Source organism: Leopardus geoffroyi, chromosome A3 (assembly GCF_018350155.1).
Source record: "Leopardus geoffroyi isolate Oge1 chromosome A3, O.geoffroyi_Oge1_pat1.0, whole genome shotgun sequence".
Taxonomy (NCBI): Eukaryota; Metazoa; Chordata; class Mammalia; order Carnivora; family Felidae; genus Leopardus; species Leopardus geoffroyi.
The window spans coordinates 30,651,348-30,667,313 of NC_059336.1; the positions used below are offsets into that span (position 1 = coordinate 30,651,348).

Genomic DNA, 15,966 nt, shown 5'->3' on the forward strand with positions numbered 1-15,966 from the left:
ACCTTAACTTCATTAAATGTACTGGAGCTATTTAATAAGAGTTATTTACCACAACATGTGAGATTTCTATAAATTCAGACTAAACAATACCTGGCTCTTAAAAGATACTCAGTAAGGGGGTGCCTGGGTGGCTCAGTCAGTTAAGTGTCCAACTTGGCTCAGGTCATGATCTTCCAGTTCGTGGATTCAGGCCCCGCATTAGACTCTGTGCTGACAGCTCAGAGCCTGGACACTGCTTTGGAGACTCTGTGTCTCCCCCTCCCTCTGCCCCTCCCCTGCTCAAGCTCTGTTTCTCTCTCTCTCAAAAATAAATAAACATTAAAAAAAAAAAGATACTCAGTAAGAATTTATTGATATGAATAAAGGCAAGACAGTAAATCCAAGCAGCATACTGGATGAAATAATTGAGATATTCCTAAGAAGACAAAAGCCACCCTTGTATGAGAATACACAAGCTTTGTGGCCTCCAAAGAGGAGAGTTTCAACCCCATAATTCCAGTACTCCACCACTTTCTAGCCCATACAGCACTTAACAAACAAGGAAACAAGACAAAGGCTGCATCTTGGGGCCCAGGCCCAGGGGCTTCCTGCTGCATTAAATGAAGGTGAGGAGGCAACAGCTGAAATACAATTTCCTAGAGGGCTCTTAAAAACAACAACAACAACAACAACAACAACAACAACAACAACAACAACACCCTTCATCCTAATAGTGAAATCAACTCTACTACTCAGTAAGTGCAATGACTTAAAGAGAGTAGGTGTTCCACAAGCATCTGTGTTAATTCTAAAGTAGGAAAAGGTAATGGGTTTTTGTTTGTTTTTGTTTCTTGTTGGGTTTTTTTGGTGCTGAAACCTAGGAAAATATAATTTTCAATACTAAAACCATTTCAGAGTCCTGATGAGGAATAGTTAGTTTTTATGCTTAGCTCAACTGACTAAAAATAAGTATAGATCTTATTGATGGTCTTTTGAAAGATCCCTTTATAACAGCATTCTTTATCTTTCAGAAAAGACACACGGTATTATTATTTAAAAATAATAGTAAGCAAGGGTATGCCTATGAAAAATCATATTAGCACAAACTTTTAACAGCTTTCTCAAGTAACATTACAGACTCTCTAGAGATGGTCACTAAGCTAAGAACACTGGCCTCTTTAATTTTCATTTGGTATCGAGGTTACTTTCCTCACAACACACAAATTCAAAAGATGAATAAAAACAATCTGGATTAAGGTAAATGAAGCATGACAAATAAGTAAGGCTTTTTTTTCAGCATGACTTTATTTAGTAGTTTTACTGGATAAGAATATGAAGACATGAAGTTAAACAAGAAGTATTAGGAGAAATGGTGATCAAGAGACACATAAAGTACAATTTAAATAAAAAGAATGATATCCAATAAAGAATTCTCCCTGTCTTTAAAGATATTCAAACATTAGTTCTACAACATACAACTTTGATTTCTTTACACACAATTTCACAAAAACACTGACAATATTTTAAGGACACACACACAAAATGCTCAGCCCGGGAAGAATGAATGGATAGATATTCAGGGGCTGGGCCAAATTGACTCTGGAAATCCCCTGATTTTTTAATCCTAATCTAGTACTCTTTCCTCTTCACTGCTTGATTCTAGTCTATAACAGGCTTTCATATATACACCTTGAACTTTCAGAGCAACTGGAGTCCACATTCTCAATTGTAAAAGAAAAGCAATCGTTCACATTTTGCTATAGTACTCAGAATTTCACTGTGACACTCATTAAAACAAAAGAGTAACTCAATTCTTTTTATTCTGATTCAAACTCATTATCTTTTATCAAGAACACAATTATTATAAAAATACTTGACAGGGGCGTCTGGGTGGTCCAGCCGGTTAAGCGTCCGACTTCAGCTCAGGTCATGATCTCACAGCTCGTGGGTTGAGTCCTGCATCGGGCTCTGTGCTAACAGAGCCTGGAGCCTGCTTTGGATTCTGTGTCTCCCTCTCACTCTCTACCCCTCCCCCGGGTCATGCTCTGTCTCTCTGTCTCAAAAATAAACATTAAAAAAATATTAAAAAATATACTTGACAGCCTCTTATACAAAGCATATTTCAGGGTAACCCTAAATAGCCCTACTTGATGAGATAGTCTTCTTTACAGAATTCCTGTTACCAAATGTGGATCAGATAACAGAATAAGAAAATCACCACTCTGCTGCAATGGATGAAATATGATATTGACATGACCATCAGTGGAGTCTTTTATCATTACTACAAGCAGGGTAGCCAGGCACAACAGCAGGCCTCTGGATGTGGTATAATATTAAGCACCTCCTAAGCATTCTTGCCAAAGCACTGAAGTCTGATTTTAGTCAAGCCTCTAGAGCTAACTTCCATTTGTAGGAAATACTAGGAATAGATTAATAAACTCACACCATGAAGAAGCCAACAGACAAATCCCAAATGTGAGATATTCCACAGGACAAATGACCTGGTTCCTGCAACTAACTAGTCCATGACATACCAAAAAAGGTGGGGAGAGAGGGTGGGAAGAGGATGTGCCCTAGATCAAATTAGACACGAGAGACAAAATGACCAAAAGTGGTCCAGGGACTTTGAATCCTGGTATGAACAAGACATCTCTAAAAAAACATATTCTTGAGATAATCAGGCAAACCTGAATAGGGTCTATCTATTAGATGACACCAAGAAGTAAATGTTAATTTTATTAGGTGTGAGAATGGCATTTGGGGTCTATAAGACAATGTCTTCACTTTTTTTTAGAAATACATTTAGAAATATGTCAGGGTACATACACTGAAATGCTGGAGATTTGCTTTAAAATACCTCAGCAAACAGGGGCGCCTGGGTGGCTCAGTTGGTTGAATGTCTGACTCTTGATTTCGGCTCAGGTCATGATCCCAGGGTTTTGGGACTGAGCCCGCACTGGGCTCTGTGCTGAGCATGGAGTCTGCTTAAGATTCTCATTCTCTCTCTCACTCTCTCTCTCTCCCTCTGCCCCTCTCCTTTGCTCACATTCTCTCTTCTAAAATAAAAAAAATTAAATATTAAAAATTTAAAAAAATACCTCAGCAAATGAAGGTGAAAGAAAAAAGGATAAATGAAACAAATGTGGCAAAACGCTGGTAACAGCTGAACATCTTGTGATGGGCATATGGAGGTATGTTGTACTATCTACTTTTGAATATACTTACAATTTTTTTATAATAAAAAAATGAAAAAGAAGAACTTCACTACCAGAGAAGTATGAAAAACAGTACAGGTGGGTTTTGTATGGAAACCAATTTGACAATAAACTTCATATATTGAAAAAAAAAAAAAGAAAAACAGTACAGGTAAATCTTTTAAGTAATATTAACCTTGGGTAGAAAATAAACGGATCAATAAAAAAAAATCAATGGCAGTTGATTATTTAGAAATCGAATTATAAGGAGAAACATCAATTTTCTCTCTGTACCATATGGTCAGTGCTACAGACTGAATGTTTGTATCCCCCAACCCTCAATTCATATATTGAAACCTAATCCACAATACGACTGGTATCTGAAGGTGATTACATTATGAGGGTGAAGCCCTCATGAATGGCATTAGTGCCCTTATTTTTTTTTTTAATGTTTATTTATTGGGGTGCCTGGGTGGCTCAGTAGGTTAAGCGTCCAACTTCAGCTCAGGTCATGATCTCCTGGTTTGTGGGTTCAAGCCCCACATCATGTCAGCTGTGCTGACAGCTCAGAGCCTGCAGCCTGCTTCAGATTCTGTGTCTCCCTCTCTCTGCCCCTCCCCCACTCACACTCTGCCTCTCTCTCTCTCTCTCTCTCTCTCTCTCTCTCTCTCTCTCAAGAGAGTGTGTTCGTGTGCAGGCAGAGGAGGAGCACAGGGAGAGGGGGATAGAGGATCTGAAGCCTATGTGGGGCTCAAACTCACCAACTGTGAGATCAAGATCTGAGTTGTACACTGAGCCACCCAGACACCCTGGGATTGTGCCCTTATAAGAGGCCCAGCCCAGATAGCTCCCTTGCCCTTATCCACCACATGATGACACAGCAAAAAAGCAAAATGTACAATCTATGCACTAGGAAGTGGGTTCTCACTAGACACCGAATCTGTAGGTGCCTTGATCTCGGACTTGCCAGCCTTCAGGACTGTGAGAAATTTTCTGTTATTTATAAGACACCCAGGCTAGGGTATTTTGTTATAGCAGCCCAAATAGACAAAGACATTCAAACAGCTACGGAATATATCATTTTATTCCTGAAGTAGGTTATTCCACTGAAAATCCACAGCAGAGAACAAGCAGTTTCACAGACTACATTAAAAAAACACAACTTTTAAGAACACAGCTGTTGGCTTTCTCTCCTCAGAACTGTGTCATGCTTTTATATAATTCTGGAGTTCTAAATGGGTGGTGGTAGTGAACTGAAATAACAAAAATTGAGACACAGAAAACAGAAATCACAGCTGCATTTTGAACTGAATGCTATGAATTTTTTTTCTTTTTATGTAATCATTTGATCGCTTTTCTAAGAACCCTGGACCTACTTCACATCCCTCCTGAAATAGTATTTTAACTTTTTAGTATGCAATGTTCATAATGTATTCCACACAGAGTGCTGACTAAGGCTCCTTGGAGCTCCATTTTCTTATCTTCCAAGTAGTTCAAAGTAAACCAAACAGAATAATCAATCATCTTCCAGAAACATCTTCAAAGCATAAAACATTTCATTTCTAATAGAGCAGTGGTCCTTAACATTTTTTTTAGGGTTATGAATCCCTCTGAAAATCTTTTTATAGAAAAAAATGCAACTCTAAACAAAGTACAAATTCATCAACTCAACACTAAAGGCCTCCCATGAATTGGCTCAGACTTTTCAACCCCATTCACCACTATTTCTCTAAGTACCACACTTTAGTCAAATGCATTAGTTATGGTTCCCTGAATATGCCTCCCTATCTTTGTTCTGGATATTTCCACCATCTGCACATTTCAGGCTATCTCGACCATTTATTCTTCATGGTCTGTCATAAGCAATACAACCTTCACGAAACCTTCCGATTCCCTAAACCTCCCTCTGAACTTGTCTTCTATCCTATACTTTCAAGACTTTTCCCCATTTTGTATCATGGTTTATCAAATACTTATCTAATCTGGGATTCTGAGTAATACAGCAGTGAAAAATGAAAATTATCACTAAAGAAGTTCTTACCCCTACAACGGGTTGAATGGTGGCCTCCCAAAAGATATGTCCACATCTTTACCTGAGGAATATGACCATATTTGCAAAAAGGGTCTTTGCAGATATAATTAAGAATCTGGAGATAAGATCATTTTGGATTGTCCGGGTGGCCCCAAGTCCAATGACCATGTCTTTAGAATAGAAAGAAGAGAAGGCCATATGAAGAGAGAAGCAGAGATTAGAATTATGTAATCACAAATCAAGGAACGGTGGAACCACCAAAAGCTGGAAAAAGCAAGGAAGGTTTCTTTCCTAGAGTCTTTGGAAGGAGTGTGGCAGGCAGCCTTGCTGACATTTTGATTTCAGACTTCTGATCTCCAGAACTGGAGAAACCTGGAAGCCATCCACTTTGTCATAATTTGTTATGACAACACTAGGAAACTATATAGTCCTTTCTAGTTATTTTTATTTGCTTAATTTTTTGTTTATTGTGTAGTTCTGCAATGGTTAATTACTTCAAGAGCATCAGAAGAGATTTAAAAAAATGTACAGGCTCTTCAAATCTCTCCTTATTTGCTTGCTATTTTCTGCAACAGTCTCTGAATTCCCTTTATCAACAGTCTTCTCAAAGTACCAGTGCAGGATAGCATCTGAATAGGAAAGAGCTGTATTCTTGTGAAAGTTGACATTATCAACTGTGACATGTGGTGGGTTGGAGGACGAAAACCTGCGTTCTAAACTTGGCTTCTGACCTTGTGAACCTTAACAGGTTGCTTCTTAGACCTCTTATCATCTATGAAAAATCCTTTGAGGGTTGCTGTGAGAAGAAAATAAGCAATACATGTAAAGCTACTGACAAAAAAGGTATTTAGTAAAGGTTAGCTAATGTGAAGGATGATTTTCTGGGTATAATATTGCCCCTGGCTATTAATCTACTGTTCTATGATTAAAAAAAAATCACTCTTACTGCCATAATAATTCACCCTGGCCTGTTTTCAAGGACAATTAATAACTTTAAGTAAAAACTTTAATTACAGCCAAGTATGAGACTTTCCAGCATATTTCCAAAGAAGTTTTGCAATTTCTTTCCTGCTAAAGGAAAAGAATGAAAGCCTACACCTCTGATTTTCCTTCCCACCCACTTCCTATAAACTACATTAGCTCATACTTTGGTGTTTCATTATCTGCCAAACTTTTTCTTTCAGTTCAAGATGAAGAGCCTATTTGGATAGGACACCTACATTCTATTTGCAGTTTATAACATTGAGCATAATTTTTCATGCTCAGAGTTAGGAGAAAATAATAAAGACATACAAAATAGTTCATAATTTTTTGGTTTGCCTAGATGAACTTAACAAATATAGATGACGCAGCACCATTCAATCTCTAAATTAAAAAAAAAATTTTAGGGGCGCCTGGGTGGCGCAGTCGGTTAAGCGTCCGACTTCAGCCAGGTCACGATCTCACGGTCCGTGAGTTCGAGCCCCGCGTCAGGCTCTGGGCTGATGGCTCGGAGCCTGGAGCCTGTTTCCGATTCTGTGTCTCCCTCTCTCTCTGCCCCTCCCCCGTTCATGCTCTGTCTCTCTCTGTCCCAAAAATAAATAAACGTTGAAAAAACAAATTAAAAAAAATAAAAATTTTAAAGGTAACATAAAGCATACTGACAGACTGTGGCAAAATTAATTTTTAGAATTCAATAAACACTGTCATCAAATGAACTGAATGCTCATACTTGTAATGCCATATTTGTACTTCTTTTGTTCTCAAATTATTCTGACATTCCAATTTTAGTATATGCGCTGCTGAAGTGAACACCCAAATTATTCTGACATTAAGTTTGCTAATGGAAGAACTGTATCTGATATAAACACCTGCCTAGTTGTGAAAACATAAATAACAGACAAAATGAGACACAGATTTTCAGGCAACACACATAAATTAACCTTCTACAGAAACCTATGGTTTATATAGGAGCAAGTTTTATGACAAGGTGAAAATTTACTAATCTGAATGACCAAAACTTTAGAAGATTAAGAACAGGAAAACCTCACTTTAAGAAAAGTCAATAAATGGGGTGCCTGCGTGGTTCAGTCAGTTAAGTGTCTGACTCTTAATCAGGTTCGTGAGTTCGAGCCCCTCAGTGGGGGCTGTCAGTGCAGAACCGACTTGGGATTCTCTCTCCCTCTCTCTCTCTCTCCCTCTCCCTCTCTCTGCCCTTCCTGGGTGCATGCTCTCACAAAATAAATAAACTTAAAAAAAAAAGACAATAAATAAAAAAAGGAACTCGGAAAGTAGGTAGGTAAACTGGAAGTTATTTACAATGTGAAAACATTCATTATGGTTACTTTAGTAGTAAGCAACTCTAATACACCTAATAGCACTAAATGCATAAAAATCCAAGTTGCATTACACTTTTTCAGAGCAAATTCACAATTTAATGTGAGATTCACTTGTAATGGTATCTAAAAAGTGGCTTTCTTTCCTTGCCACACAGGCTTGCTCCAACTCTCTGGAGTACCATGGAGGCAGAGAGCAACTCTCTGGTGTCAGACCGTCCTTAGGGCAGATGGAAGGCCCAGGCTGGTTTTCCCAGGAATGACCAACCAAAAGTAAGGCCGCTGGCCAGCTACTCCTGGGCCAGCTGGCATGGAACAAAGTGTCTGGTTCCTACCTCCAGAGCAGGGGAAACTCAGCCAGCTGGCTTTCAATGGACGGCACTAGTTGGAGTGCTCACAATTCCTTTCAAACCATCTGGCATTCTTTTTGAACCCTAAATTTACCAAGCACTACACTCTGCTCTCCGAAATGCTCAGATAATTGGAGGAATCCCCACTGCCTACCTAGATAAGAAAAGAAAGAGGCAGAATAACTGCTAAATCAATTACTTCAAGAAATAATTTCTCAAGTTAAAAGTTGCTTTCAATTTTAGCTTGTACATTATCTACCTTAAAATCTAAACTATTCCCATGATTATCAGGTAAACTTTCAAAGTAAAGATCAAGTCAAATAATAAGGAAATAGGTTAAACAGGCAATTTAACATGCAGAAAAGTTGTAAAAATCCCTTAAGGCTTGCAGGACCTGACTCACTCTACTCTGAACTTCTACAGAGCCTGTCTGTATCCTTCAAAGTCCCTAAAAGTGGACTTTGTATTGCTACATATACTTATCTTCCCAGCCACCAAGTTAAGTGAAAACAACAGTGTCTTACAGCTACTTCTGAAAAAATATCTATTAATGATGTATTGGGTGTTTTATAAGTTCCATTTCTAGAAATATTAGAAAACTTAATGTGGAATAACATGAAGAAAGGGCCTCACTTCCAGGGAAGCCAAAGAACAGGATTTGGCTTGAAATAAAAAAAATGTTTTATCAAGTGTTCAAAATGATTTATTAAGTGACCAACTGTTGGGAAGTGCAGAACTTGCTATAGGGTGTTCACCTATCAATTGTAGATCATTTTACTAATCTATCACATGGGGTAATATGAGGAATAGAGATGCAAGCAATCAGAAAAAGGACAAAAACAGGTGAGTCACATTTATAGCCAATATACCTTATGTGATGTAAGTACTATGAACAAAAATATTAGATTAAATATTAGAAACTGAAGAAGGCTATACAAATAACTGCAATTGTAATTTTCACTGTGTTTACCCCCATGCCAAGTACTGACTTTAGCATTTTACATATTATTTCATTTGACCCACACAACAAACATATGAGGTGGGTACTATTATTATTTCCATCTTGCAGGTGAGGAAACCTGTCCAAGATCACATGGCTAAACTGAAAGAGCTGGAATTCAACTCCAAGCATCTGGGTGCAAAAATGACAGTATTAAGTTATACTTATGAAAGAATGAAATGTAGTATAGAGAAAAATTCAATTAATATAGTCTTTGTAACGTTTTCAACTCTAAGTGTAGCATAAGGTGGTAATTAAAAAAATAAACACTGATTTTTTTGTCAGAAAAAAATTTTTTAAAAGCAAGAGCTAGTCTACCAGGTTAAAAATGTCAGTTTTACCCTTTTTTGCCCATACATTGAGTAGGTACTTGTGCCAGTTGCTATTCTAAGGGACATGGTGGTAAATAGGGCAGATGGAAGTCATTGCCTTCTTGGACCTGATGTTCCAAGGGGGTAAGACACACACACACACACACACACACACACACACACACACACCAGTTAACAACAGAATTTCAGAGAGTGACACATTTTACAAAGAGGTAGGGAGGAAATGTATAGTTCTCTTTTGAGACATTTAACCATGAAGGTAAATGAAGAGGATGGATGGGAGGTCAGGGGGAAGTTTTTAATTCTGTTGTAATTTTAAAATTATTTTTAAAGATGGACAATGTCAGAGCATGTGTGCATGCTGACATGGATAGTGGCCCTGGAGAGCTGCTGATGATGCAAAAGACAGGCATATATTCAGAAGTGAAGTCCTTGAGTAGGTATGAGGGGGAATACAGAAGGGAGGGAAGTTAGCCTCTGATAGGAAGAAAACATGGGCCCTAAAGAAGGTGGATTTCTAGATTCAGTGAAGGGAAGCTGAGTGGTATCTGTCTTATAACTTCTAAACCTCAATGAAATATGAAGCCTGCTTATCTGCATGAGGAAGGGTGGGCTGCTCATGAGTTAAAGAGTGGGAAGAAATGATTAAATGGTTACAGGCAAAAACATTAGGAATCTGATAGCCTTCCTGGGCTGAGAGCCTACTTCAGTTTTCTGGTCATGAATCTGAAGTTCTCTAATATTCAACTACTTAATGTGTACTCAAGGAAAAGCTAGATGAGGGACAAGGCAACTGTAAAAAGAAAACAATTCAAGACTAAAAAATAAAATAAAAAATATGTATCCATGAGCTATATCACAGTCACTGACAATGTCCAATTAAACTGTTGGCTATCTATGTAGCTCCATTTGTCTCCATCTTCTCAGAATAGAAATTCTTGTAAGTAATATATTTGTTGTATTTAGTCATGACATATTTAATTATGAAGGTTAAAGATTGTTTCTTTTTGGTCATGAATGGTTCTGTCACTTCCTAAGGTGGATTTAAAAAAATGAACTGGATAGTCTTATTGTAGATTCCAGAGGTGATTCCATTTCATGGCTTGAAGAAACTTCCTCTGTGTTAACTGAGATCCTAAAACAGAAACATCCTAAAATCTTCCAAAGTGGGAGAAAAAAGAGAATGGGGATTAGACTTGGGTTGGACTTCTTAACAGAAATACCAGAAGCCAACAGAACAATGCCTTCAGAAGAGGGTGGCTAATTTTTGATGTAGAATTCAATATTCAGCTAAACCACTATTCAAGTGTGAGGGCAGAATGAAGACATTTCCAGATACGCATCTTCTGAATTCAGGAAGAATTTCAGTTTGTATGTCCCCTTTCTCAGGAAGGTGCTAAAGAATAAGGAAGAGAGGGGCGCCTGGGTGGCGCAGTCGGTTAAGCGTCCGACTTCAGCCAGGTCACGATCTCGCGGTCCGTGAGTTCGAGCCCCGCGTCAGGCTCTGGGCTGATGGCTCAGAGCCTGGAGCCTGTTTCCGATTCTGTGTCTCCCTCTCTCTCTGCCCCTCCCCCATTCATGCTCTGTCTCTCTCTGTCCCAAAAATAAATAAACGTTGAAAAAAAAAAATTTAAAAAAAAAAAAAAAAAAAAAAAAAAGAATAAGGAAGAGATAGGATCCAGGAAATAAAGGATCCAACACAGTAGGAGGGCAAAAGGAATTCCCAAAGTGATGACAAACGGAAGTCCTAGGTGACAGCTAGGAAAAAGAAATACAACAGATTACCTGGAAATACTGAAAGATTATTAGTTTTGTCAGAATTTGAGAATGAGTCAGTGACTGGGACAAAGAAAACTAAGCAAATGAAAAACAAACAAAAGAGGCAATTATTTAATTTAGAGAAACAAAAGTCATACAAGACAGCAAATGTAATTATTAGTACCCTACAGGGCTCATCTGTGAATAACAGGTACACTGTCAGTCATATAAATACTGAATACTGACTTGATTGGGAAGTATAGGTAGGAGTGGGGGGATGGAAGGATGGTTATGTAGGACAGCCAAGTCCTCAACTTCCAAAATAGAACTCCGCAGATAATGTCCAATGACAGATAATCAAGAAGTTTAAACATTAAAAATCAAATATAAAGGTAAATATCCGAAGGAAGTGTTGAGAGTTGAAGGTGGTTCAACATTCTGAAATTGCTGGTTTTTCACTACTCCCTAATCTAAAAAATGGCAATTTCATACAGTTTGAACTAATACATTATAATAACATAACTTTATTACTGATTTTTAAATGAGCTGCCATTTGAAACAAAACAATTATTGATAGAAAATGCTCAACAGAAAACAAAATTCTACTTTCTGTTATCAGACATTGTTGGGGGGACAACATATCCCAGTTTGGAGTAAAAAAGTATCACCATACATGCTATTACCATCACTGACATAACAATATTAGTATTGCTAACAAAGAATACATTTACTAGTAAAACAACATTTAACATAATTTAATCTATTTTCATGACAAAGACATTACTTTAGAATTTTCCTTCAAACATCATACTACACAAATGCTAATCTATGGGTCGGTAAAGACTTTGATTAACAACATGGCTGAATAAAATGGCCAAGATGTTTTTCAGTTCCTTTCTTGATACAAATAATAGCTAAGTCACTCTTGCAAAATTAAAGTTCCACAATACTGCGGTACTATGCAAGCCTATTTCAGTGATAATTCCGGTTATACTACTCTGTTTATCTAAGACTTCCCCTTGTGGTTTGTTTTAAGGGAATTCCTAAAAAAAAAAAATTTCATGCCGGCAGTTATAAATTATCGGGGTTGCTTCAATATTAGTGACACTAGTTTATGAAATTAATGAAGCCTTTAATTGTAAGTTAACCTCTTTTAAGTCAATGACATTGAAATTTTATTTAAATTCTACCATAAAATCAAAACTTCTCCAAACTGAAAAGCCAACCTTTACTAATTTTAACTTCTACAAAAAAAGAATTTGACTATGCTAACATAGACTTTTACCAAGAATAAAATATCCTTATCCAACCAATGGAAAATTTCCCCTTCAAATTAAAAGCAAATGTTTTTAATAGAGGAAATATTCATAAACAAACACATGCTATGGAAGACTGCTTAAGTTTGGATTTCATTTTGCATTGAAAAACACCAGGAATTAAAATACATGTGATTAAAAAATAAGCTTAAAGAGAATCTTAAAACTGAACCAATTCAATTATTCACATCACCCAATAAGATCCTCTTATTTTTTTTTACCACCACTATGTTCAATCAAAAGATCATCATAAAAATATATTTTGGAAATATGTTTCTTATCAACAAGTGTAGCTAATTTCCTATCACTCTGCAAAATTGTAGGAGTAAAAAAGAAACTGAAAATGCAACCAACAATCTTCTAAAACTTATAACATCTGGTTTAAAAAGAGAAAAAGGTCCAACTGAAACAGCAAGGAATAACTGGTACTCTTAATGCCTCCTTTTCATCGGTCTGCATCAACTGTAACTCTTCCTAACTCCACCAAGACAACAAAGTGAGGCGGTCCGGCCCACGGAACCCAAGTCTGTGGGAACCGCAGAGCTTCCCTCTCTCTCTGGGGATGAGGACAAGGATAAAAGGTGTTCTGTTTTCCCCTAGTCCTGTAAGAGGAGCCATTGAGCTGGGCCACACAACCAGACAACAGAACACAGGAAAATTCAGATCAAAGCAAGGGCGCATGCCAGGAGAATATGCAATAAAACCCTTTGCCAAAGCATTTAGAAAAAAAAAAAAAAAAAAAAAAAGGCAGCAAGGAGGTGAAGAGACCACCTTCTTAACACAGGGAGGCAGGGAGAAACAAAATCTGCTTGTACTGAGGAGCTGAGAAAACAGTGTCCTGGATATACCGAAGTATTTCTGTGGACGTGTATAGGAGTGAGTACCTTGACATTACCAATGAACGAAACCCCAAAGGCGGTGTCCTATACGTCCTGGAGTATTCCCATACACACATATATGAGCATATTTCCATTAACTAAACCCAAAAAGCAAAGTGTTGTAGGTATACAGAGAGGAGAACATTAATTTCCAACCAACATATAAAAACATTCAGTTTCAATTAAAACACACTGGTTTTGCAGTAAGAAACATACAGTATTGTTTAAAGAACACCAGAGGCAGAATTGGGTGGAGGTCTGATGAAGTAGTGTCTCTTTTTCTTCAGACCCTTTTTAATGATCTTTGATTCTCTCATTTCATAGGGGACACGGAGGAGGGACACACACACACACACAATTAGGTCTCCAGAAACAAAGGAGGGTCTCCGGCCTGTGGAAGCACACACGCCCCTACCCACAGACAGGGGGCCACCACCTGACTTTAATTAATGGGTAAGCTGAGGCAAGAGGTCTCACCCCAGCCCACAGCCATACGCACAGTGACAAACGGGCACGAGACCAACGCCACAAAGAAAGGGGAGGGGCAGGTGGGGACCAGGAAAACACTGCCACGCCGCGCCCCCTAAAGCGCGTTCCCATCGCCAGAGCGGAGGCAGCCGTCCTCACCATCCTCGTCCTCGCCTCCCCGCTTATCCAAGCCGCCACCCAAGCCCGGGCACCGACGCCGGGCACGGGCTAGCGGGGCGTGCGGGGAGCCGCGAACCTTCCCTCTGTGACCTCCGGGTGACAGACAGCCTCGCGCCGCCCTTTGTGCGGGACGCACCCCCGGCCCCGGGGGACCCCCTCCGCGTCCCTCCCGGCCTGGGCCGCTGTGCCACCCCTCCTCGTCGAAACGCCCGGAGAGCTAACGGGGGAGGCTGGCGCGGGCCCGCAGTCTCCTCAGCATCCCGAACCCGGAGCCGCCCGGTCCCCTAAGCCCCGGCCCTGGGGCGACGGCCCCCGGCGCTCCGCCCTCGCTCCCTCACTTACTCGGGTGCGCCGGCTGCGGCGGCGGGTGTGCGGAACGGTCAGCGCCGGGAGGCGGGCGACGGGCGGCAGACTGCTGGCGGCGAGCGTCCGTCGGGACAGAGCGCGGCTGAGGTGGCGGCGGTAGACTGCGCTCGGCGGCCCCCGACAAGGGGCGGGCCCGGCGGGGGAGGGGCGGGCACCGCGCCTCTCATTCATGCAGCGGGGGCGGGGTGAGGGACCCGGATGCCCGGGCAGCTCCCGCCCACCTCACTGAGGGCGCTGTGGCTTCAGAGTCTGCAGTGCGCACGCGCAACGCTTGGCGGCCCGGCCTGGTCCCGCCCCGCCCACTGGAGGGTGGGGGCGGATACTCCACCGGCCGATTTGCCGCGGGCAGATCTACCTACTCTTTCATCTGTTTAGTATTTTTGCATGTTCTATAAACATTTTTTTTCAAGAGAAGGCTTGGAACGCTACCTCCTGCCTACCATCCAGTCTGCCAGTCTCCGGGGCACAGGAATGCCCATTAGTTTGATGGAAAGACAGCGCACACCTCCCCCACCCTCCGTTTCTCTTGCAGCAGGTCCTGTCAGCTGAATGCTGGAACCGCAGTGGGAGATGAGACCCAGAATCTGCACAGAGAGTGAAGTGTGTGCAAGAAAGAGTGCATTACATTGTTTGGGGTCCCCTCAGCCCCCAGCTGTCATTCCACAGGGCAGTCAGGAAATTGACCTTGGTTTTGGAGTGGGCTCAACCTTTTCTGTAATGTCAAAGCCTCAAGTTTTGCAGCTCCACGGATCTGTGCAGGCCTCTCATCTTTCGTAGGCAGTATATTTTGTGGAGACACCCTTCTGTTCTTAGCCCTTTAGCTTTGCCACTCCTGGGCCACAGAAATCTTTGTCGATGCTGGGAGCCTGCAGGAGGCCTCACACCCTTCCCCTCTGAGGTTCCTCAGCTGAGTGTGAGGGTACAGCTCAGTCCCCCTGGCCCCTTCTGAGGCTCTCCTTCCTTCTCTTACCTTCCAGGTTTTCCTCAATTAAGCCATAAACAACTCAGTGGCTTAATTTTGGGAAGCAAAAAGTCATCGTGGAAAGTGCCTGTAGACAAGTTCCTTCTGCTTTGGCAAACCATAAGCCTCCAGCAAGGGGGAAGTAAAGACAAAAACATCAGTGAACATCTCAAGAAGTTACTCAGTAGTTACAGGCCTCCAAGGTGAGAGATGGTTGGAGGCATGTGCTGTATAGGGTGTAGAAAAAGGAAGGATGTGGGAGACCCATTCTTCCTCTAAAGCTGCCTGTCAACACTTATCCCTCCCTGCCCTGAAAGAACCTCAGGGGGCTTTTCCTTCTACCTTCCCTTCTAGATCTCAATGAAAGCTGTTACCAGGATGGCCTTCTCAACTGTGGTTTGCTGATACTTGTCACTTTTTAAATTTAAATTTTTATATTTTTACTGTTTATTTATCTTTGAGAGAGAGAGAGATACAGAGATAGAGTGCGAGCTGGGGAGGGGCAGAGAGAGGGAGACACAGAATCTGAAGCAGGCTCCAGACTCTGAGCTGTCAGTACAGAGCCCGATGTGGGGCTCGAACTCACGAGCTGTGAGATCATGACCTGAGTTGAAGTCGGTCGCTCAACCAACTGAGCCACCCAGGTGCCCTGATACCTGTCACTGATTAAACTGGGCCTCCTCATCTCTCTCCTGGCCTATTGATTCCCATGCAAATCAATTCTCATTATATGCAAATCTGTCCATATTACTGTCTTTTTCTAAAGTATCCCACTTAGTACTTTGATCCTTATTTTCCAGGCATTTCCAGAGCAGCACCACGATGCTTCACCCTTAG

At 40.7% G+C, this 15,966-nt stretch overlaps 1 protein-coding gene across 2 annotated transcripts in view; it reads right to left on the reverse strand.

Moving 5' to 3' along the window:
* Positions 1-14,315, reverse strand: part of RNF24 (ring finger protein 24) — a 73,489-nt gene extending 59,174 nt beyond the window's left edge. For both annotated transcript variants that reach the window (XM_045445206.1, XM_045445204.1), the window contains exon 1: positions 14,145-14,315. The gene's annotated coding sequence lies outside the window, so the exon portion shown is untranslated. The remainder of the gene's footprint in view (positions 1-14,144) is intronic.
* Between the last annotated feature and the right edge of the window lie 1,651 nt (positions 14,316-15,966).